General features: G+C 37.6%; 2 non-coding genes across 2 annotated transcripts; both read right to left on the bottom strand.

Annotated features, from left to right (window-relative positions):
- Positions 1-14,315: 14,315 nt before the first annotated feature.
- Positions 14,316-14,424, bottom strand: LOC112704730 (small nucleolar RNA R71). The gene has a single exon (XR_003155339.1). It is a non-coding gene; the product is annotated as a small nucleolar RNA R71 (small nucleolar RNA).
- Positions 14,425-21,947: 7,523 nt separating this feature from the next.
- Positions 21,948-22,051, bottom strand: LOC112704644 (small nucleolar RNA R71). The gene has a single exon (XR_003155259.1). It is a non-coding gene; the product is annotated as a small nucleolar RNA R71 (small nucleolar RNA).
- Between the last annotated feature and the right edge of the window lie 757 nt (positions 22,052-22,808).

Raw genomic sequence — 22,808 nt, 5'->3', positions numbered from 1 at the left:
CAAACATCAAAATGGAAGGTTCTCAATGGCTATGAAAAGCTAACATTTAGAGCTTTCCAGCAATGTATAATAGTTCGTACTTTACTTGGGAAATGAAGGCCTAAAACTGGCGTTCAACGCCAGCCATCTGCCTTATTTTGGTGTCTAATGCCCAAGGGAGAAGAGACCAGCGTCCAATGCCCAAAAAGAACCTCCTAGCCGGCGTTCAATGCCCTAGAGGTCTCCTACCACGTGGATCTCAATCAATCTCAGTTCAAACACTCACCAAGTGGGCCCTGGATGTGGATTTTCACACTAAAAGACGGTTTTACCCTTTCTTATGTAATCCTTAGTTATTAGATCATTATTTATAGAACAAGGATCACCCTTGTTCAAGGACTTTTGGACTTCTACCACTTTATACATTAATCATTGTAATTTCTATCAGTATGAGTTTCTAAACTTCCTAGATTGAGGGAAGGAGCTCTGCTGAGTTTTATGGATTAATAAAGTACTACTGTTCTATCTCAATACATGTTTGATTCTCTATTCTAAGATGTATATCCGTTCTTCACCATTACGAATGTGTTGAACAGGCACAAGGTTATCTCATTCTACATGGGTTCGGAGTGAGTCTTTCATTGGACAACAATAAACCATTAACTTGATCATACATCTCTTAAACGGCTAATCCACGACTTTGTTAGGGACTTCTCGAGACACCAATTTAGCCGAGGTACGGGGAGATTAGAGTCTTTGTGGCAGAAGCTAGAACCAAAGGCGCATCATTTCCTGATCTGGAAGATTCGACCTTGTTTGTGACATTTTGAGTAGCATCACTAAGGAGAATGAACTGCAGGAGCTTTGATGAGCGGATATTTTATACGCTTTTCGGTAGTATTTTCATATAGTTTTTAGCATGTTTCATTCACTTTTTGTTATATTTTTAGTAATTTTTAGTCAAAAATCACATTTCTGGACTTCACTATGAGTTTGTGTGTTTTTATGTAATTTTAGGTATTTTCTGGCTGAAATTGAGGGACATGAGCAAAAATCTAATTCAGAGGCTGAGAAAGGACTGTAGATGCTGTTGGATTCTGACCCTCCTGCACTCGAAGTGGATTTTTCGGAGCTACAGAAGCCAATTGGCGCGTTCTCAATTGTGTTGGAAAGTATACATCTTGGGCTTTTCAGCAATATATAATAGTCTATACTTTGCTCGAGATTTGATGGCCGAAACTAGCGTTAAACGCCAGCCAGAAACCTTTTTCTAGCGTAAAAAGCCATAATTGGCATACTTCTTGGCGTTAAACGCCCCATTTGGCACCCAGGGTGGTGTTTAACTCCCCTTTGAGGCATATGCACATGGAAGCTTGGAAGCTCAGCCAAAACTCACACCAAGTGGGCTCCAGAAGTGGATTTCTGCACTATCTGCACTTAGTTACTCATTTTTTGTAAACCTAAGTTACTAGTTTAGTATGAAAACTACTTTTAGGGATTCATTTTGGAACTAATGACATTTTTACATCTCTTATTGTATCTTCTATGGCATGATTCTCTAAACTCCATAGGTGGGGGTGAAGAGCTCTGCTGTGTTTCAATGGATTAATGCAATTACTACTGTTTTCTAGTCAATCACGCTTACTTCTGTTCTAAGATGCTCATTCGTACTTTATTGAACGCTCATTATCATTCTCAATTTTATGAATGCGTGCCTGACAACCACTTCCGTTCTATTTGAGCTCAACGTAGTCATTGGGCGACAGCTTGAGTGCGTATCTCTTGGGTTTTCGATCCACGAGTTTGAATTGCATCCCCTGACAACAGATCATTCAAACCTGTGAGATCAGAACCTTCGTGGTAAAGGCTAGAACCAATTGGCAGCATTCCTGAGATCTGAAAAGTCTAAACTTTTTCTGTGGTATTCTGAGTAGAATCTGGGAAGGGATGACTGTGACGAGCTTAAAACTCACGAATGTTGGGCGCAATGACAGTGTGCAAAAGGATAGAGAGATCCTACTCCGACACAAGTGAGAACTGACAGATGATTAGCCGTGCGAAACCTATACCTGGACCATTTTCACTGAGAGGACGGATGGTAGCCATTGACAACGGTGATCCACCAACATATAGCTTGCCATAGAAGGAGCCATGCGTGTTTAGAGAAGAAGACAGTAGGAAAGCAGAGATTCAAATGACAGAGCATCTCCAAAACCTCAACCTGTTCCTCATTACTGAACCACAAGTATCATGCAATTTATGCTATTTTACTTTTTATAAACAAAACCCTTTTTATTATTAATTTCCTGACTAAGAGTTACAGGATAACCATAGCTTGCATCAAGCCGACAATTTCTGTGAAATCGACCCTTACTCACATAAGGTATTACTTGGACGACCCAGTGCACTTGTTGGTTAGTTGTGCAGAGTGGCAAAAGTGTGATTGCGATTTCGTGCACCAAGCTTCACCCTCAATCAGATTGGATCCGCACTAATCCTGGGGTTCAGATCTGGAGGAGCATTGGTGGTACACGAAATTGTGAGTTCACACTTTTCTCACAACTCCGCACAACTGAGCAGCAATTGCACTGGGTCGTCCAAGTAATACCTTACGTGAGTAAGGGTCAACCCCACAGAGATTGTCGGCTTGAAGCAAGCTATGGTCATCTTGTAAATCTCAGCTAGGCGGATTCAAATGGTTATGAGGTTTTGATGATTAAAAAAGAAATAAAACATAAAATAGGATAGAGATACTTATGCAATTCTTTAGTGGGAATTTCAGATAAGCGTATGGAGATGCTTTGTTCCCTCTGAGCCTCTGCTTTCCTATTGTCCTCATCCAATCATGCGTACTCCCTTCCATGGCAAGCTGTATGTTGGTGGATCACCGTTGTCAATGGCTATCATCTGTCCTCTCAGTGAAAACATATCCTATACGGTTTCCCGCATGGCTAATCAGTTGTCGATTCTCGATCATGTCGGAATAAGATCCATTGATCCTTTTGCACACTGTCACTGCGCCCAACAGTCACGAGTTTGAAGCTCGTCACAGTCATCCCATCTCAGATCCTACTCGAAATACCACAGACAAGATTTAGACTTTCCAGATCTCAAGAATGCTGCCAATTGATTCTAGCTTATACCACGAAGACTCTGATCTCACAGAATAGAAGGCTCTATTATCAGGAGAGGCAACCATGCATCGTGAACCAGGAGGCCAAGAGATACACACTCAAGCTCTTGCAGATAGAATAGAGGTGGTTGTCAGGCACGCGTTCATAAGGGAGGATGATGATGAGTGTCACGGATTATCACATCCATCAGGTTGAAGTACGAGTGAATATCTTAGAACAAGAATAAGCGTGAATTGAATAGAGAAACAATAGTACTTTGCATTAATTCATGAGGAACAGCAGAGCTCCACACCTTAATCTATGAGGTGTAGAAACTCCACCGTTGAGAATACATAAGTGATGAAGGTCCAGCCATGGCCGACTGACCAGCTCCCAAAACGTGATCAAGAGATCAAAAGTGATCCAAACATAGTCTCAAAAATGATCTAGAGATATGAATATAATAGCAAAAAGTACTATTTTTACTAAACTAGTAGACTAGGTTTACAGAAAATGAGTAACTAAGTGTTGATAGTGCAGAAATCCACTTCCAGGGCCCACTTGGTGTTTGTTTGGGCTGAGCATTGAAGCTTTCATATGCATAGGCTCTTCTTGGAGTTTAAACACCATTTTTGGTGCCAGTTTGTGCGTTTAACTCTAGCTTTGGTGCCAGTTCTAGCGTTTTACGCTAGAAAAGGGTCTCTGGTGGGCGTTTGGATGCCAGTTTTGGCCATCAAATCTCGAGCAAAGTATAAACTATTATACATTGCTGGAAAGCCCAAGATGTCTACTTTCCAACGCAATTGAGATCGCGCCAATTGGGCTTCTATATCTCTAGAAAATCCATTTTGAGTGCAGGAAGTCAAAATCCAACAGCATATTCAGTCCTTTCTCAGCCTCTGAATCAGATTTTTGCTCAGGTCCCTCAATTTCAGCCAGAAAATACCTGAAATCACAGAAAAACACACAAACTCATAGTAAAGTCTAGAAATATGATTTTTGCATAAAAACTAATAAAAATATACAAAAAAGTAACTAAAACATATTAAAAACTATGTAAAAATAATGCCAAAAAGCGTATAAATTATCCGCTCATCACAACACCAAACATAAATTGTTGCTTTTCCCGAAGCAACTAAAAACAAAATAAGATAAAAAGAAGAGAATATACAATAAATCTCAAAATATCAATGAAACTTAGTCCCCATTAGATGAGCGGAGCTAGTAGCTTTTTGCCTCTGAACAATTTTAGTATCTCACTTTATCCTTTGAAGTTCAGAATGATTGACATCCATTAGGAACTCAGAACTTAGATAGAGTTATTGATTCTCCTAGTTCAGTATGTTGATTCTTGAACACAGCTACTTATTGAGTCTTGGCCGTGACCCTAAGCATCTTGTTTTCTAGTATTACCACCAGATATATAAATGCCACAAACACATAACTGGGTGAACCTTTTCAGATTGTGACTCAACTTTGCTAAAGTCCCCAGTTAGAGGTGTCCAGAGTTCTTGAGCACACTCTTTTTGCTTTGGATCACGACTTTAACCCCTCAGTCTCAAACTTTTCACTTGGACCTTCATGCCACAAGCACATGGTTTGTAATAGCTTGATTTAGCCGCTTAGGCTAGGATTTTGTTCCTTTGGGCCCTCCTATCCATTAATGCTCAAAGCCTTGGATCCTTTTTACCCTTGCCTTTTGGTTTTAAGGGCTATTGCCTTTTTCTGCTTGCTTTTTCTCCTTTTTTTTCTTTTAATTTTCACCACTTTTATTTTATTTTATTTTATTTTTTTCCGCAAGCTTTGTTATTCACTGCTTTTTCTTGCTTCAAGAATCAATTTTATGATTTTTCATATCATTAATAACATTTCTCTTTTTTCATCATTCTTTCAACAGCCAACAAATTATAAACTTTACTATAAAAATATGCACTATTTAAGCATTCATTCAGAAAACAACAAGTATTGCCACCGCATCAAAATAATTAAACTAATTTCAAGATAAAATTTAAAATTCATGTACTTCTTATTCTTTTGTAATTAGGAACATTTTTCATTTAAGAAAGGTGAAGGATTTATGGGACATTCATAGCTTCAAGGCAAAGACACTAGACACTAATGATCATGTAATAAAGACACAAACATAGACAAATATAAAGCATAAAAATCGAAAAACAGAAAAATAAAAACAAGGAAATTAAAGAACGGGTCTACCTTAGTGATGGTGGCTAATTCTTCCTCTTGAAGATCTTATGGAGTGCTTGAGCTCCTCAATGTCTCTTACTTGCCTTTGTTGCTCCTCCATCATGGCTCTTTGGTCCTCTCTAATTTCATGGAGGATAATAGAATGCTCTTAGTGCTCCATCCTTAGTTGCTCCATGTTAGAACTCAAATATCCTAAGGAGGTGTAGAGTTGCTCCCAATAGTTGTGTGGAGGGAAATGCATCCCTTGAGGTATCTCAGGGATTTCTTCATGAGGAACTTCCTCATGCGCTTGTTGAGGTCCATGAGTGGGCTCTCTTGTTTGCTCCATCCTCTTTTTGGTGATGGGCTTTTGAGATGAATCTTTCCATCTCCCATGACTCAGAGGTGGAAGCAATTGCCTTCCCTTTCCTCTTCCTTGAGGTTTCTCCGGCCTTAGGTGCCATTAATGGTTATTGAAAACAAAAATCAACGCTTTTTCTAACACCAAATTTAAAATGTTTGCTCGTCCTCGAGCAAGAGAAGAAATAAGTGAAGAGAAGAAGAAGAAAGTGGAGGAGATGGAGAAGTGTGAGTGGTTCGGCCAAGGGGGAAAGAAGTGTGTATGATGTGTGAAAATAAAGGAGGGATGAAGGGTAGGGCTCGTGTATTAGGGGTTGGGTTTGGGAGGGAAAGAGTGGGTTTTTGGGGAAGAGAAATAGAGGTGATTGGTGAAGGATATTTGGGGAAGGGTGTTATTGGAATGTGTAAAGAAGAGAGAGAGTGAGTTGAGGTAAGTGGGGATCCTGTGGGGTCCACAGATCCTGAGGTGTCAAGGATTTCTCATCCCTGCACCATTCTGGTGTGTAAACACCCTCTGAGTGCTAATCCTGGTGTTTAAACGCTAGGCTGATGCCCTTTTCTTGCGTTTAAATGCCAGTCTGCCTGTCAGTTCTGGCGTTTAAACGCCCAGAATGGTGCCAGGATGGGCGTTTAAATGCCCATTTTTCTACCTTTACTGGTGTTTAAATGCCATTTTTCCTGCCAGTTCTGGCATTTAAACGCTAGACTGCTGCCCATTTCTGGCGTTTAAACACCCATAATGGTGCCAGGCTGGGCGTTAAATGCCCATTTTGGTATCCTTACTGGCGTTTAAACGCTAGTAAGCTCGTCCTCCAGGGTGTGCCATTTTTTATGCTATTTTTTATTTTTCTTTAATTTTTGCAGTTTTTTTTGTGACTCCACATGATCATCATCCTAAAGAAAACATAAACTAACATAGATAAATAAATAAAATTGGGTTGCCTCCCAATAAGCACTTCTTTAATGTCAATAACTTGACAGTGAGCTCTTTTCAGAGCTTCACAATTGCTCAGAGCATGGTTGTAGCCTCCCAACACCAAACTTAGAGTTTGAGTGTGGGGGCTCTGCTTGACTCTGTATAGAGAGAATTGGATGAAGCCTTTCATGTTTCTTCTCCATGTTTACAGAGGAAGATCCTTGAGCCTTAAACAAAAGGTAGTCCTCATTCAACTAAAGGACTAACTCTCCTCTGTCCACATCAATTACGGCCTTTGATGTGGCTAGGAAGGGTCTTCCAAGGATGATGGATTCATCCTCATCCTTCCCAGTGTCTAGGATTATAAAGTCAGCAGGGATGTAAAGGTCTTCAACCTTTACCAAGACATCCTCTACAAGTCCATAAGCATGTTTCTTTGATTTGTCTGCCATCTCTAATGAGATTCTTACAGCTTGTACCTCAAAGATCCCTAGTTTTTCCGTTACAGAGAGTGGCATGAGGTTGATACTTGATCCTAGGTCATATAGAGCCTTTTCAAAGGTCATGGTGCCTATGGTGCATGGTATCAAGAACCTTCTAGGATCCTCTTTCTTTTGAGGTAATTTCAGCTGAACCAATGCACTTAGTTCATTGATGAGCAATGGAGGTTCATCCTCCCTTGTCTCATTACCAAATAATTTGGCACTCAGTTTCATGATTGCTCCTAGATGTTAAGCAACTTGATCTTTAGTAATAACTTCATCTTCTTCAGAGGAAGAATACTCATCAGAGCCCATGAATGGTAATAAGAGGTTCAGTGGAATCTCTATGGTCTTTAGATGAGCCTCAGACTCCTTTAGTTCCTCAATAGGGAACTCCTTATTGGCCAGTGGACGTCCCATGAGGTCTTTCTCATTGGGAATCACTGCCTTTCCCTCCTCTACAAGTTCGGCCATGTTGGACGTGTAAATGGCCTTGCACTTTCTTTTTGGATTCTCCTCTGTATTGCTTGGGAGAGTACTAGGAGGAGTTTTATTAACTCTTTTACTCAGGTGACCCACTTGTGCCTTCAAATTTCTGATGGAGGACCTTGTTTCATTCATGAAACTGAGAGTGGCCTTAGATAGATTAGAGACTTTATATTTGCTAAGCCAGAGAGGCTCTGCTCATAATTCTTTGTCTGTTGCTGAGAGGATGATGGAAAAGGTTTGCTATGGCCAAACCTGTTTCTCCCACCATTATTGTTACTGAAGCCTTGTTAAGGCTTCTGTTGATCCTTCCATGAGAAATTTGGATGATTTCTCCATGAGGGATTATAGGTGTTTCCATAGGATTTTCCCACGTAATTCACCTCTTCCATTGCAGGATTCTTAGGGTTATAAGCTTCTCCTTCAGTCGAGGCTTCTTTAGCACTGCCTAGCTTGCAATCCAGTCAGATTCTGAGAAATCATATTGACTTGCTGAGTCAATATTTTGTTCTGAGCCAATATGGCATTCAGTGTATCAATCTCAAGAACTCCTTTCTTCTGAGTCATCCCATTATTCACAGGATTTTTTTCAGAAGTGTACATGAACTGGTTATTTGCAACCATCTTAATGAGTTCCTGGGCTTCTGCAGGCGTTTTCAGATGAAGAGATCCACTAGCAGAATGATCTAGTGAAATCTTTGACATTTCAGACAGACCATCATAGAATATACATATGATGCTCCATTCTGGAAACATGTTAGAAGGACACCTTTTGGTTAATTGCTTGTATCTTTTCCAAGCTTCAAGAGGGATTCACCTTCCTTCTGTCTGAAAGTTTGGACATCCACTCTGAGCTTACTCATCTTTTGAGGTGGAAAGAATTTGGTCAAGAAAGCATTGACCAGCTTGTCCCAAGAGTTCAGGCTTTCTCTAGTTTGTGAGTCCAACCATGTCCTAGCTCTGTCTCTCACAGCAAAAGGGAAAAGCATAAGTCTGTAGACCTCGAGATCAACCCTATTGGTCTTAACAGTATCACAGATTTGTAAGAATTCAGATAAGAACTGATGAGGATCTTCTGATGGAAGTCCATGAAACTTGCAGTTCTGCTGCATTAGAGAAACTAATTGAGGCTTAAGCTCATAGTTGTTTGCTCTAATGGCAGGAATTGAGATGCTTCTTCGATAGAAGTTGGAAGTTAGTGCAACATAGTAACCAAGCATCCTCCTTGCATTGTTGTTATATTTTCGGCTGCCATGTCTTCTTCTTTTTCAAAAATTTATGTCAGATCCTCTCTAAAGAGTTGTGCTTTAGCTTCTCTTAGCTTCCTCTTCAAAGTCCTTTCAGGTTCAGGATCGGCTTCAACAAGAATATCCTTATCCTTGTTCTTGCTCATGTGAAAAAGAAGAAACAGAAAAGAAGAGGAATCCTCTATGTCATAGTATAGAGATTCCTTTATGTGAGTAGAAGAAGAAAAGAATAGAAGAATTAGGTAGAGAGAAAATAAAGAGAATTCGAACACAGAGAGGGAGAGAGGGTTCAAATTTTAAGAAGGAGAGAAGTGTTAGTAATTAAATAAATAAATAGAAAGAGATGAGAGAGAGAAGAAATTTGAAAATTAATTAAAAGAAAAGAAAAATATTTTTGTTTTTATTTTAATTATTGGTTAGTATTCGAAAATTATGAAAAGAATAAAATAAAATTAGAGTTTAAAACAATTAGTTAATTAAAAAGATTTTTGAAAAAGTTGTTAGTGGTTTTTGAAAATTGGAGAGAGAAAAGTAGTTAGGTGGTTTTGAAAAAGATAAGAAATAGTAAATTTTTTTTAAAATCAAATAAAAAGTCAAGTAGTTAATTGAAAAAGATTTGAAAAGATAGGAAGTTAGAAAAGATTTTGAAATTGAATTTTGAAGAAGATATGATTGAAATCTATTTTGAAAAAGAAATTTAAAAAATTTGATTTTGAAAATTGAAGTTGATGACTTGACTAACAAGAAACTAAAAGATATGATTGTAAAATTTAAAGATTGAACCTTTCTTAACAAGAAAGTAACAAACTTGAAATTTTTTGAATCAAATCCTTAATTGTTAGCAAGGTTTTCGAAAATATTAAATAAAAAAAAGAAAAAGATTTTGAAAATCAATTTTTAAAATTTTTGAAAATATTAAGAAGAAGAATGAAAAAGATTTGATTTTTGAAAAATATTTGAAAAGATAGAATTTTTAAATTGAAATTTTGACTTGACTAACAAGAAACAACTAAATTTTAAAAATCTTTGACTAAGTTAACCCAAAATTTCGAAATTTATGAGACAAATAAGAGAAAGATATTTTTTTTATTTTTGAATTTTTAATGAGAGAGAAAAACACAAAAATGACTCAAAACATGAAAATTTAAGATCAAGACAAAGAAAATATGGAAGAACATTTTGAATGTCAAGATGAACACCAAGAACACTTTGAAGATCATGATGAACATCAAGAACTTATCTTTGAAAAATTTTTAAGAAAAGAAACACATGCAAGACACCAAACTTAGAAATTTTTAAACTTTTGACTCTAAAAATTCAAAAATGCATATGAAAAACAAGAAAAGACACAAAACAAGAAAATCACAAGATTAAACAAAGACAATCATCAAGAACAACTTGAAGATCAAGAAGAACATATGCATGAGTTTTCGAAAAATGCTAGAAAAATAAAAACATGTAATTGACACCAAAGTTAAAATTTGACTCTAGACTCAAACAAGAAACACAAAAAGTTTTTTGATTTTATGATTTTATTAAGATTTTTTTCGAAATTTTTTTTGGAAAAAACGAAAAAGAAGAAAAAAATTTTGAAAGAATTTTGAAAACTTTTTGAAAATAGAACAAGAAGAAAATTACCTAATCTAAGCAACAAGATGAACCGTCAGTTATCCAAACTCGAACAATCCCCGGCAACAACGCCAAAAACTTGGTACACGAAATCGTGAGTTCAAACTTCTCTCACATCTCCGCGCAGCTGACCAGCAAGTGCATTAGGTCGTCCAAGTAATACCTTACTTGAGTAAGGGTCGATCCCACGGAGATTGTCAGCTTGAAGAAAGCTATGGTCATCTTGTAATTCTCAGTCAGGCAGATTCAAATGGTTATGAGGTTTTAATGATTAAAAAAGAAATAAAACATAAAATAGGATAGAGATACTTATGCAATTTATTGGTGGGAATTTCAGATAAGTGTATAGAGATGCTTTGTTCCCTTTGAGCCTTTGCTTTCCTATTGTCCTCATCCAATCATGCGTACTCCCCCTTCCATGGCAAGCTATATGTTGGTGGATCAACGTTATCAATGGCTACCATCCATCCTCTCAGTGAGAACATATCCGCTACGGTTTTCTGCATGGCTAATAAGCTGTCAGTTCTGGATCGTGTCGGAATAAGATCCATTGATCCTTTTGCACACTGTTACTGCACCCAACAATCACGAGTTTGAAGCTCGTCACAGTCATCCTATCCCAGATCCTACTCGGAATACCACAGACAAGGTTTAGACTTTTTGGATCTCAAGAATGCTGCCAAATTGATTCTAGTTTATACCACGAAGACTCTGATCTCACGGAATGAAAGGCTCTCTTGTCAGGAGAGGCAACCATGCGTCGTGAACCAGGAGGCCAAGAGATACACACTCAAGCTCTTGCAGATAGAACGGAGGTGGTTTTTAGGCACGCGTTCATAAGGGAGGATGATGATGAGTGTCACAGATCATCACATCCATCAGGTTGAAGTACGAGTGAATATCTTAGAACAAGAATAAGCGTGAATTGAATGGAGAAACAATAGTACTTTGCATTAATTAATGAGGAACAGCAGAGCTCCACACCTTAATCTTTGAGGTGTAGAAACTCCACCGTTGAGAATACATAAGTGATGAAGGTCCAGGAATGGCCGAATGGCCAGCCCCAGAAATGTGATCAAGAGATCAAAAGTGATCCAAAGATAGTCCCAAAAATGATCTAGAGATATGAATACAATAGCAAAAAGTGCTATTTATACTAAACTAATAGACTAGGTTTAATGAAAATGAGTAACTATGTGTAGATAGTGCAGAAATTCACATCCGGGGCCCACTTGGTGTGTGTTTGGGCTGAGCATTGAAGCTTTCACGTGCATAGGCTCTTCTTGGAGTTTAAACACCAGTTTTGGTGCCAGTTTGGGCATTTAACTCCAGCTTTGGTGCCAGTTCTGGCGTTTTACGCCAGAAAAGGGTCTCTGTTGGGCGTTTGGACGCCAGTTTGAGCCATCAAATCATGGGCAAAGTATGGACAATTATACATTTCTGGAAAGCCCAAGATGTCTACTTTCCAATGCAATTGAGAGCGCGCCAATTGGGATTCTGTAGCTCTAGAAAATCTATTTCGAGTGCAGGGAGGTCAGAATTCAACAACATCTTCAGTCCTTTCTCAGCCTCTGAATCAGATTTTTGCTCAGGTCCCTCAATTTCAGCCAGAAAATACCTAAAATCACAGAAAAACACACAAACTTATAGTAAAGTCCAGAAATGTGATTTTTGCATAAAAACTAATAACAATATACTAAAAAGTAACTAAAACATATTAAAAACTATGTAAAAACAATGCCAAAAAGCGTATAAATTATCCGCTCATCAATTGGAGACCTTTCAATCGGCGTTGATCACATACATGCTGCCATAGAAGAAATCATTCATAGTTGAAGAAGACAGTAAGACCAGATTGATACAGAACAACAAAGCATCTCTAAGCCTTAACCATCTTCTTTTAATTGCACACACATCAACCTAGTAATGTGTTCTTTTTTTCCTTTTATGCGAATTAAACAAACAAACAACTCTTCTATTCGCCTGACTAAGATCTACAAGATAACCATAGCTTGCTTCAAATCACAATCTTCATGGGTTCGACCTTGACTCACTCAGGTATTACTTGGACGACCCAGTGTACTTGCTGGTTCAGTTGTGCAAAGTTTAATTCCGCGCTACCAAGTTATTCGTGCCGTTATCGGGGATTGTTCGAGTTTGAAAAAACTAACGGATTATCTTGTTGCTTAGATTAGGTATTGTCTTTAATTTTGTTTGAGTCTTTTAATTTCCTCTTTTCTCTTTTTTTCGAAAAATTTTTGAAAAAAATCAAAACTTTTCCAAAAACCTTTTCTTTTCTCTATTTTCCTTTTCTTATTCTTGTTTGAGTCTTTTTCAAATTTCTTGAGTCTTTTTCTAAAATTTTTCAAAAATAGTGTCTTTTGTTTGAGTCTTGTGTTAATCTTTAAGTTTGGTGTCTTTTAGAGTATTTTTCTTTCAAAATTTTCGAAAGTAGTGTTCTTGGTTTTCAAAATTTTTAAGTTTGGTGTCCTTTGCATGTTCTTTATTTTCTTTGAATCTTTGAGTTTTGTTCTCGATGTTCTTCTTGATCTTCAAAGTGTTCTTGTTTTTCTTCATGTTTTGAGCTTAAAATTTTTTTAAGTTTGGTGTCTCTTTGTGTTTTTCTTTGCAATTTTCGAAAACTAGGTGTCTTAGATCTAAAAATTTTTAAGTTTGGTGTCTTTTTGTTGTTTTTCTCTTTCTTCATTAATTCAAAAAAATAAAAAAATATCTTTTCTATCTTTTTACTTCAATTTTCGAAAATCTTAACAAAATTATCAAATTTTAAATTCAAAAATCTTGTCTTATCTTATTTCAAATTCAAATTTTAAAATTCAATTTTAAAATTTAAAATTTAAAATTTCAAAAACAAATCTTTTTCAAAAATCAAATTTCAAATCTTATCTCTTTCAAATCTTTTTTTTAAATCTTTTCAAATTCTTATCCTATCTTTTCTAATTTCAATTTTTAAATCAAATATTTTTCAAATCTGTTCAACTTCTATCTTATCTTTTAATTAGTTACTTGTTTTCTCTTTCCTCTTTTTCAAAACTTTCTACCTAATTCTTCCCTCTCCTATTTTCGAAAATTCTCTTCTATTTCTCTCTCTTCTTTTTCGAAAATTCATTATTTAATTTTCAATTCTTTTTCGTTAACTAGCTTTTATTTTCCTCTTTCATTATAAATAAAATAAAAACAAAAATATTTTCTCTTTTGACTTTTATTTTTTGAATTCTTCTTCCCTTTTATTCGAATTCTTCTTCTCTATTATCATTCTTCTTTCCCTTCTTCTTCACATTTCATAGGGAGTCCTCTGTTCTTGAACATAGAGCTCCTCTTCTTCTTATTTCTTGTCTTCTTTTTCTTGTTTATAACCAGGAACAGAGACAAAAGACCGCTCTTTGATCCTGATCCTGAACCTGAAAAGACCCTAAGTAGGCACCTACAACAAGTTAGAGCACAATACTCTAGAGAGAACCTCACAGATCTATTCAAACAAGAAACAAGAAATACAGACATCGCAGACAATGCTAATGGTGGAGGAGAAGCAAGAAAGGTTCTTGGAGCCTATACTGCACCCAATTATGATTTCTATGGGCACAACATATCCATCCCTGCTATCAATGCCACCAACTTTGAGCTGAAACCTTAACTGGTGACCTTAGTTCAACAGAATTGCCAGTACCATGGACTTTCACAGGAAGATCCAAATAAATTCTTATCTGACTTCCTGCAGATATGTGACACAGTCAAGACCAATGGAGTAAGTCCTGAGGTATATAAACTTATGCTCTTTTCTTTTGCTGTAAGAGACAGAGCTAGAGTGTGGTTAGATTCTCAACCTAAAGAGAGTCTTGACACATGGGAGAAGGTGGTCAATGCATTCTTGAACAAGTTCTTTCCACCTCAAAAGTTGAGCAGACTTAGGGTGAAAGTTCAAACCTTTAGACAAAAAGAGGGTAAATCCCTCTATGAAGCTTGGGAGAGATACAAACAACTTATCAGAAGATGTCCTCCCAACATGATCTCAGACCAGACCACACTAGACATCTTCTATGATGGCCTTTTTGAGATATCCAAGATGTCACTGTATAACTCTGCTGGTGGATCACTCTATTAGAAGAAAACGCCTGAAGAGGTAAGAGAACTCATTGACATGGTTGCAAACATCCAGTTTATGTACACTTTTAAAAGAAACCCTGTGAGTGATGGGGTACTTCACAGAAAAGGAGTACTTGAAGTCGACACTTTAAATGCCATATTGGCTCAGATCAAGATCTTGACCCAGCAGGTCAATATGATCTCTCAACATTTGATTGGAATGTAAGCTGCAGCTGGCAGCACTCAAGAAGCTTTTTCTGAAGTAGAAGCTTATGATCCTGAGCAACCCACCATGGAAGAGGTGAATTATATTACATGGGAGAACCCTATGAAAACACCTACAACCCCTTATAGAAGAACCATCCTAACCTTTCATGGAGGAATCAGCAGAAGCCTCAACAAGGCTTCAATAATAATCAAGGGGGAAGAAATTAAAACAGGTTCAGCAACAGACCACCATTTCCACGTTCTCAACAATAATCAGAGACTTCTAGGCAGAGCATTTCTAACTTATCCACCATAGTCTCTAAGCTTTCAAAGATAATTCATAGTTTCATAACTGAAACTAGGTCCTCTATTAGAAGTTTGGAGGTACAAGTTGGTCTGCTGGGCAAGAGAATCCCTGATATTCCTCCCAACACTCTCCTAAGTAACACTGAAGTTAATCCAAGGAAAGAGTGTAAGGCCATCACTATATAATTTGAGGCCAAAGCTAAGGAGGAAGGGTAGGCATTGAACGCCAGTAAGGAAGCCCTTACTGGACGTTCAACGCCCAAGGATATACCACTCTTAGCATTGAACGCCAGTGAGGTACACCCCACTGGACGTTCAACACCTAAACCTACACCACTACTAGCATTGAACGCCAAGAAGTAGGTTCCTCCTGGGCGTTCAATGCCTAACTCAGCACTATTACTGGCGCTGAACGCCAGTAAGGAAGACTTTACTGGGCATTCAATGCCCAAAACACCACAAGAGCTGGCGTTGAACGCCAGTAAAGGGATCCCTACTGGGCGTTCAACGCCCACTGAAGATGTCACTACTCAAGAACTCAAGGAGGCCAAGGCTTATATAAAGACCATAGAGGTTCCCTTGCATGCACTCCCGTTGTGCATGAGCTTTGATGAACACTCATCCTCTGATGAGGATGAGGACACTAGGAAAGAGGAAATTGCTCGGTACCTAGGAGCTCTCATGAAGCTAAATGCCAAGCTATTTGGTACAAAGCCTTTGGAGGATGAACATCCACTGTTTGCCAAAGAATTCAATACTTTGGTTCAGTAAAAGCTACCTCAGAAGCTTCTGGATCCTGGACGCTTCCTAATTCCTTGCACCATAGGCACTATGACCTTTGAGAATGCTTTGTGTGACCTAGGGTCAAGTATAAACCTCATGTCACTCTTTGTAATAGAGAAGCAGGGAATTTTTGAGGTACAAGCTACAATATCTCATTAGGGATGGCAGACAAATCAATGAAGAAAGCATATGGTTTAGTGTTGGTAAAGGTTGAAAACCTTTACATCCCTACAAACTTCATTATCTTAGATACTGGGGAAGATGAGGATGAATCAATCATCTTTAGAAGACCTTTTCTAGCCATTGCCAATGCTATCATTGATATAGCTAAGGGAAAACTGATTCTACAACTAGGGGAGGATCACATCTTGTTCAAGATGCCTCACCCCAACTCTCTCTGAGAAAAGAGAGATAACTGTGTAACACCCAGTGTGCCAACCCTCTCTTTCAGTGCAGAGCTTTACTAAGCCCCCAAACACCAATTCTAGGTTTGGTGTTAGGCAGCCATCATCAAGCTCTAAGAACAAAGGTACTAAGAAGAAAGTACCTAAAGGCTAGAGGGACAAGAAGATCCCCACAGAAGGCCTCTCACCTGGCATAAGAGTTATCTTCACCAAGAAACCAGTCATGCCACATACAGTGAGTCGTATCCTATCTCTAGAGCATGTGGAGCTCATTCATGAAAAGACAGGAAGAAAGTTCACTGTAAGGGGCAAAATTCTAAGCCCATGTCATTCTTCATAAAGAGCTAACCATCAAGCTAGTGACGTTAAAGGAGCACTTGTTGGGAGGCAACCCAATCTGAATTATTATTACTTATGTTTTCCTTTAAATTTGTTCTTCCTAGTTATTTTCTGTAGCTTAATCACCAAAATAGCATACTTTTGTGTTTTATCTCAAAATCAAACCTAAATGTGAAAACATGCATTTTTGTGCTTAAATTAGTGATTTTAATCTCACTTTTATTCCATTCGATGACGTGATGTATTTTGTGAGTTATTTCAGGTGATGGAGGCATGAATGGCTCGGTAAAAATGGAAGAAAGCATGTACATAGAGAGAACACATGAACAAAACAAAGGAGAAGCACACAGCTAAGTGTGCGTATGCACAACAACCTGTACGTACGCACAAGAGGCGAATCAACAAGTGTGCGTATGCATACATCTGTGCGTACGCACAAGTGAAAGTTTAGCGAAGTGTGTGTGCGCACACATCTCTGCGTATGCACAGGTACTAGCGTGTGACTTCATTAATGCAGCACGTGGCTTGCAATTTTGGCTTGAAGTAATATATCAAGGGGAAATAAAGCCATATGAAGGCATTAGGACTTAGAGCTCATTTAGACATAGTTTTACATAGTAGGAGTAGGAGTAGTGTAGAGTAGTGATCTTTTATTTTTCTCTTAGGGTTTTAATTAGGTTTTTAATGTAGCATTTTATAGTTCAATTTTGGTCTTGGAATTTTCTATCTTATTGTAAGTACTCTTTAATCTTCTCTATAATTTTACTACTCTTGCTACAATTTCCTCTTGTTCGTGTTACTTTGTTAATATATGCAATTTTGGTTTCTTGCAGTTTTGGTTGATGAATTTAGTGTTTTATGATTTATATTTGCTTGATTGAATGTTTATTGTTGATATTGTGAATAGTTTGTCTTCATGCCTAGGGTCAAGTTGCACGACCCGGGCTGATTAAAGACAAGGCGACCGACCCCCTCAGGTCAGGATTACCCGACCTCTTCCTAAAGAGTTCGGCCAAATCGCCAGAGGAGCCCAAAGTAGGCCTAAACCAAGGAACACAGCCAAAATCTAAAGGCAGCCAAGGCCTAGAAAGATAAGGCGGTTCCCCTTAAAAGATAAGATAACTCCATTCAAAGATAAGATAAGATAACTATCTTATCTCCAGAAAGGTTACTCTACACCATTATAAATACACTGGAGCACCCAGGTATAACTCATACTCTGATTCTACTAAAAACCTGCTTAAATCCCATGCTAACTTAAGCATCGGAGTCTCTTGCAGGTACCACCACCCTCCGGTGATGAAGGATCAGTAGCTCCACCAAGCCCAACAAGTCAGACACATTAGCACTGACCACTGCAACAAGATCTCGTCCGAGATTGACCTACAGTTTCAGGTAACCCTCGGAACATCGGCGCCATTGCCGGGGACCTGGAAGTCATCCCATAATCATGGCGAACAACCTTGACAATGACCACGACTCAGATCTAGAAAACACGAATTAAGCCTGACAAAGACAGCAATTAAGTGGTTCGACACTTTGCCCCCTAGATCCATTGCAAGTTTCGACGACTTGGCCAAGAAATTTCTTGCCCGATTTTCCATCTAGAAGGACAAAGCCAAACACGCCCTAAGCCTATTAGGGATCAAGCAAGGAGATCGGGAGAGTCTTCGTAGCTATATGGAGAGGTTCAACAAAGCATGTCTGGACATACAAAGCATACCAACAGAAGCAGCAATTATGGGTCTCATCAATGGTCTGCGAGAAGGACCTTTTAGTCACTCCATATCAAAGAAGCATCCAACATCTCTAAATGAAGTGCAGGAACGAGCTGAGAAGTATATCAACATGGAGGAAAACTCTCGGCTAGGAGAGACCTCAAAATCCGGATTCTCCTACTCCTCCCTGGATAAGGATAAAGAGCCCAAGAAAAAAGAAGATCAATATGGCGAGAAGCCTAAAAAATACAACAACTACACCCCCCCTCCGGGTGTTTCTTGTGGATATTTACCGAGAAGTATGCCATACCCAAAAGATCCCACTACCTCGTCCACTTAAAAGCAAGAAAGAAGGAGGAAATCAGACAGAATACTGTGAATATCACCGAATCTATAGACATCCTACCAATGAGTGCTTCGACTTAAAAAATGTTATTGAGAAATTGGTAAGAGAAGGAGAACTAGATCGGTATTTAGCCAACAAATCGAATGAGCCCCGCAAAAGAAGAAGGGACGAAGAGGTTGGACGAGGAGAACGATCACTTCGTACCTCGGAGAGACACGTTCATATGATAAACGGAGGATTCGCAGGAGGGGGATCTCAAAATCATCTCGCAAAAGGAACCTTAAAGAAGTATATCATGTCGAGGGAGGAGAAGGATCACCCGACCTCCCTACTATTCCTGTTCTAAGATATTCGTTGCACTTTAACTTGATGAGTGTGATGATCCGTGACACTCATCATCATTCTCGCCTATGAACGCGCGTGATTGACAACCACTTCCGTTCTACCTTAGACCGGGCGCATATCTCTTGGATTCCTTAATCAGAATCTTCGTGGTATAAGCTAGAATTGATGGCGGCATTCATTGGAATCCGAAAAGTCTAACCTTGTCTATGGTATTCCGAGTAGGATTCCGGGATTGAATGACTGTGACAAGGTTCAAACTCCTGAAGGCTGGGCGTTAGTGACAGACGCAAAAGAATCACTGGATTCTATTCTAACCTGATTGAGAACCGACAGATGATTAGTCGTGCTGTGACAGAGCATTTGGACCATTTTCACTGAGAGGATGGGATGTAGCCATTGACAACGGTGATGCCCTACATACAGCTTGCCATGGAAAGGAGTGATGAAAAACTAGAAGGAAGAAGTAGAAAAGCAGAGATTCAGAAGGAACACAGCACCTCCATAAACCTATCTGAAATCCCCATCATTGGATTACATGAGTAACTTTATCTTTATTTTATGTTTATTATTTATTATTAATTTTCGAAAATCCATAATCAATTACTATCTGCCTGACTGAGATTTACAAAGTGACCATAGCTTGCTTCATACCAACAATCTCTGTGGGATCGACCCTTACTCACGTAAGGTTTATTACTTGGACGACACAGTACACTTGCTGGTTAGTTGAGCGAAGTTGTGGAAAGAAAGTGCTGAGTTAATAGATGCACATACCAAAGAGCCATTATTGATGATCACAATTTCGTCCACCAAGTTTTTGGCATCGTTGCCGGGGATTGTTCGAGTATGGACAACTGACGGTTCGTCTTGTTGCTCAGATTAGGTAATTTTCTTTTTATTTTTCTTTTCAAAAAGTTTTCAAAAAATTTTTTCAAAATTTTTCCCTTTGTTTTCGAAAATTTTTCAAAATTTTTTTAAGAATGAATTCTAGTGTTTCATGAAACATATTTTAGCTTGGCTGGCTATTAAGCCATGTCTAACTCATAGGATTTTGATTGAGGACTATGAATTCATTACTTCCTTTTTCCTATATGTTTTTCGAAAAATATAAAAGAAAATCCAAAAAAATTAGAAAATAATAAAAACCAAAAATATTTTGTGTTTCTTGTTTGAGTCTTGAGTCAATTTTTAAGTTTGGTGTTAATTGCATGTTTTAAAAAAATTATTATGCATTTTTCGAAAATTCATGCGTTCATGGTGTTCTTCATGATCTTCAAGTTGTTCTTGGTAAGTCTTCTTGTTTGATCTTGATGTTTTCTTGTTTTGCATCTTTTGTTATTTTTCATATGCATTTTTCGTTTGTTAGAGTCAATGCATTAAAGATTTCTAAGTTTGGTGTCTTGCATGTTTTCTTTGCACCAAAAATTTTTTCAAAATTATGTTCTTGATGTTCATCATGATCTTCAAAGTGTTCTTGGTGTTCATCTTGACATTCATAGTGTTCTTGCATGCATAATGTGTTTTGATCCAAAATTTTCATGTTTTGGGTCATTTTTATGTTTTTCTCTCTCATCATAAAAAAAATTGTTTCCTTAATTTTCTCATAATTTTTGAAAATTTGAGTTGACTTAGTCAAAAATTTTTAAAATTAGTTGTTTCTTACAAGTCAAGTCAAAATTTTCAATTTTTAAAAATCTTATCTTTTCAAAACTTTTTCAAATCAAATCTTTTCCATTTTTATCTTATTAATTTCGAAAATTTTAAAAATTATTTTCAAAATCTTTTTCTTAATTTTATTTCAAATTTTCGAAAACTTAATTAACAATTAATGTGATTGATTCAAAAATGTGAAGTTTGTTACTTTCTTATTAAGAAAGGTTCAATCTTTAAATTCTAGAATCTTATCTTTTAGTTTCTTGTTAGTTAAGTAATTAATTTTAATTTTAAAAAATTAAATCTTTTTCAACCATATCTTTTTATCATATCTTTTTCAAAAATTTGATTTCAAAATATCTTATCTAACTTCTTATCTTTTTATCTTTTCAAATTTGATTTTAATATCTTTTTCAACTAACTATTTGACTTTTTGTTTGTCTCTTATCTTTTTCAAAACCACCTAACTACTTTTTCCTCTTTAATTTTCAAAAATATCTAATCTCTTTTTCAAAATTCTTTTTAATTGTTTTAAATTTTAATTTTAATTATATCTTATCTTTAATTTTCGAAAATCACTAACTACTTTTTCAAAATTATTTTCGAATTCTCCCTCTCTTCTCTTATTCTATTTATTTATTTATTTACTAACACTTCTCTTCACCTCTCTTCATCTCCAATCACTGCCTCTATCCTCACCCTTGTGATTGGATTCTCCACTTTTATTCCTTTCTTCTTCTACTAATAATAAGGATCCTCTTTGTCCAGATATAGAGGATTCCTCTTCCTTTTCTTTTTTTCTTCTCTTTCATATGAGCAGGAACAAGGAAAAAGACACTCTTGTTGAAGCTGATCCAGAACCTGAAAGGACTCTAAAAAGGAAACTAAGAGAAGCTAAATTACAACAATCTAGAGGCAACCTTTCTGAAATTTTCGAACAAGAGAAGGAGATGGCAGCCGAACCCAACAACAATAATGCAAGGAGGATGCCTGGTGATTTCACTAAACCAATGTCCAAGTTTGATGGAAGAAGCATCTCAATTCCTGCCATTGAAGCAAAAAATTTTGAGCTGAAACCTCAATTAGTTGCTTTGATGCAACAAAACTGCAAGTTTCATGGACTTCCATCTGAAGATCCTTATCAGTTTTTAACTGAGTTCTTGCAGATTTGTGAGACTGTTAAGACAAATGGAGTAGATCTTGAAGTCTACAGGCTCATGCTTTTCCCTTTTGCTGTAAGAGACAGAGCTAGAACATGGTTGGACTCACAACCTAAAGATAGCCTGGACTCCTGGGATAAGCTGGTCACGGCCTTCTTGGATATATTCTTTCCTCCTCAAAAGCTGAGCAAGCTTAGAGTGGATGTTAAGACCTTCAAACAAAAAGATGGTGAATCCCTCTATGAAGCTTGGGAAAGATACAAGCAGATGACCAAAAAGTGTCATTCTGACATGTTTTTTCAGAATAGACCATATTAGATATATTCTATTATGGTCTATCTGAGTTTTTCAAGATGTCATTGGACCATTCTACAGGTGGATCCATTCACCTAAAGAAAACGCCTGCAGAAGCTCAAGAACTTATTGACATGGTTGCAAATAACCAATTCATGTACACTTCTGAGAGGAATTCTGTGAATAATGGGACGCCTCAGAGGAAGGGAGTTCTTGAAATTGATGCTCTGAATGCCATATTGGCTCAGAACAAAGTGTTGACTCAGCAAGTCAACATGATCTCTCAAAGTCTGAATGGATGGAAAAATGCATCCAACAGTACTAAAGAGGCAGCTTCTGAAGAAGCTTATGATCCTGAGAACCCTGCAATAGCAGAGGTAAATTACATGGGTGAACCTTATGGGAACACCTATAATTCATCATGGAGAAATCATCCAAATTTCTCATGGATGGATCAACAAAAGCCTCAACAAGGCTTTAACAATGGTGGAGAAACAGGCTAAGCAATAACAAGCCTTTTCTATCATCTTCTCAGCAACAGACAGAGAATTCTGAACAGAGCCCCTCTAACTTATCAAACATAGTCTCTGATCTGTCTAAGGCCACTTTAAGTTTCATGAGTGTAACAAGATCATCAATTAAAAATTTGGAGGCACAAGTGGGCCAGCTGAGTAAGAAAGTCACTGAAACTTCTCCCAGTATTCTCCCAAGCAATACAGAAGAAAATCCAAAAGGAGAGTGCAAGTATTACCACTT

Source organism: Arachis hypogaea, chromosome 7 (assembly GCF_003086295.3).
Source record: "Arachis hypogaea cultivar Tifrunner chromosome 7, arahy.Tifrunner.gnm2.J5K5, whole genome shotgun sequence".
In the NCBI taxonomy this organism is placed as follows: Eukaryota; Viridiplantae; Streptophyta; class Magnoliopsida; order Fabales; family Fabaceae; genus Arachis; species Arachis hypogaea.
The sequence above is the reverse complement of the archived record's forward strand: the minus strand, read 5'-3'. Positions and strand labels throughout refer to the sequence as shown.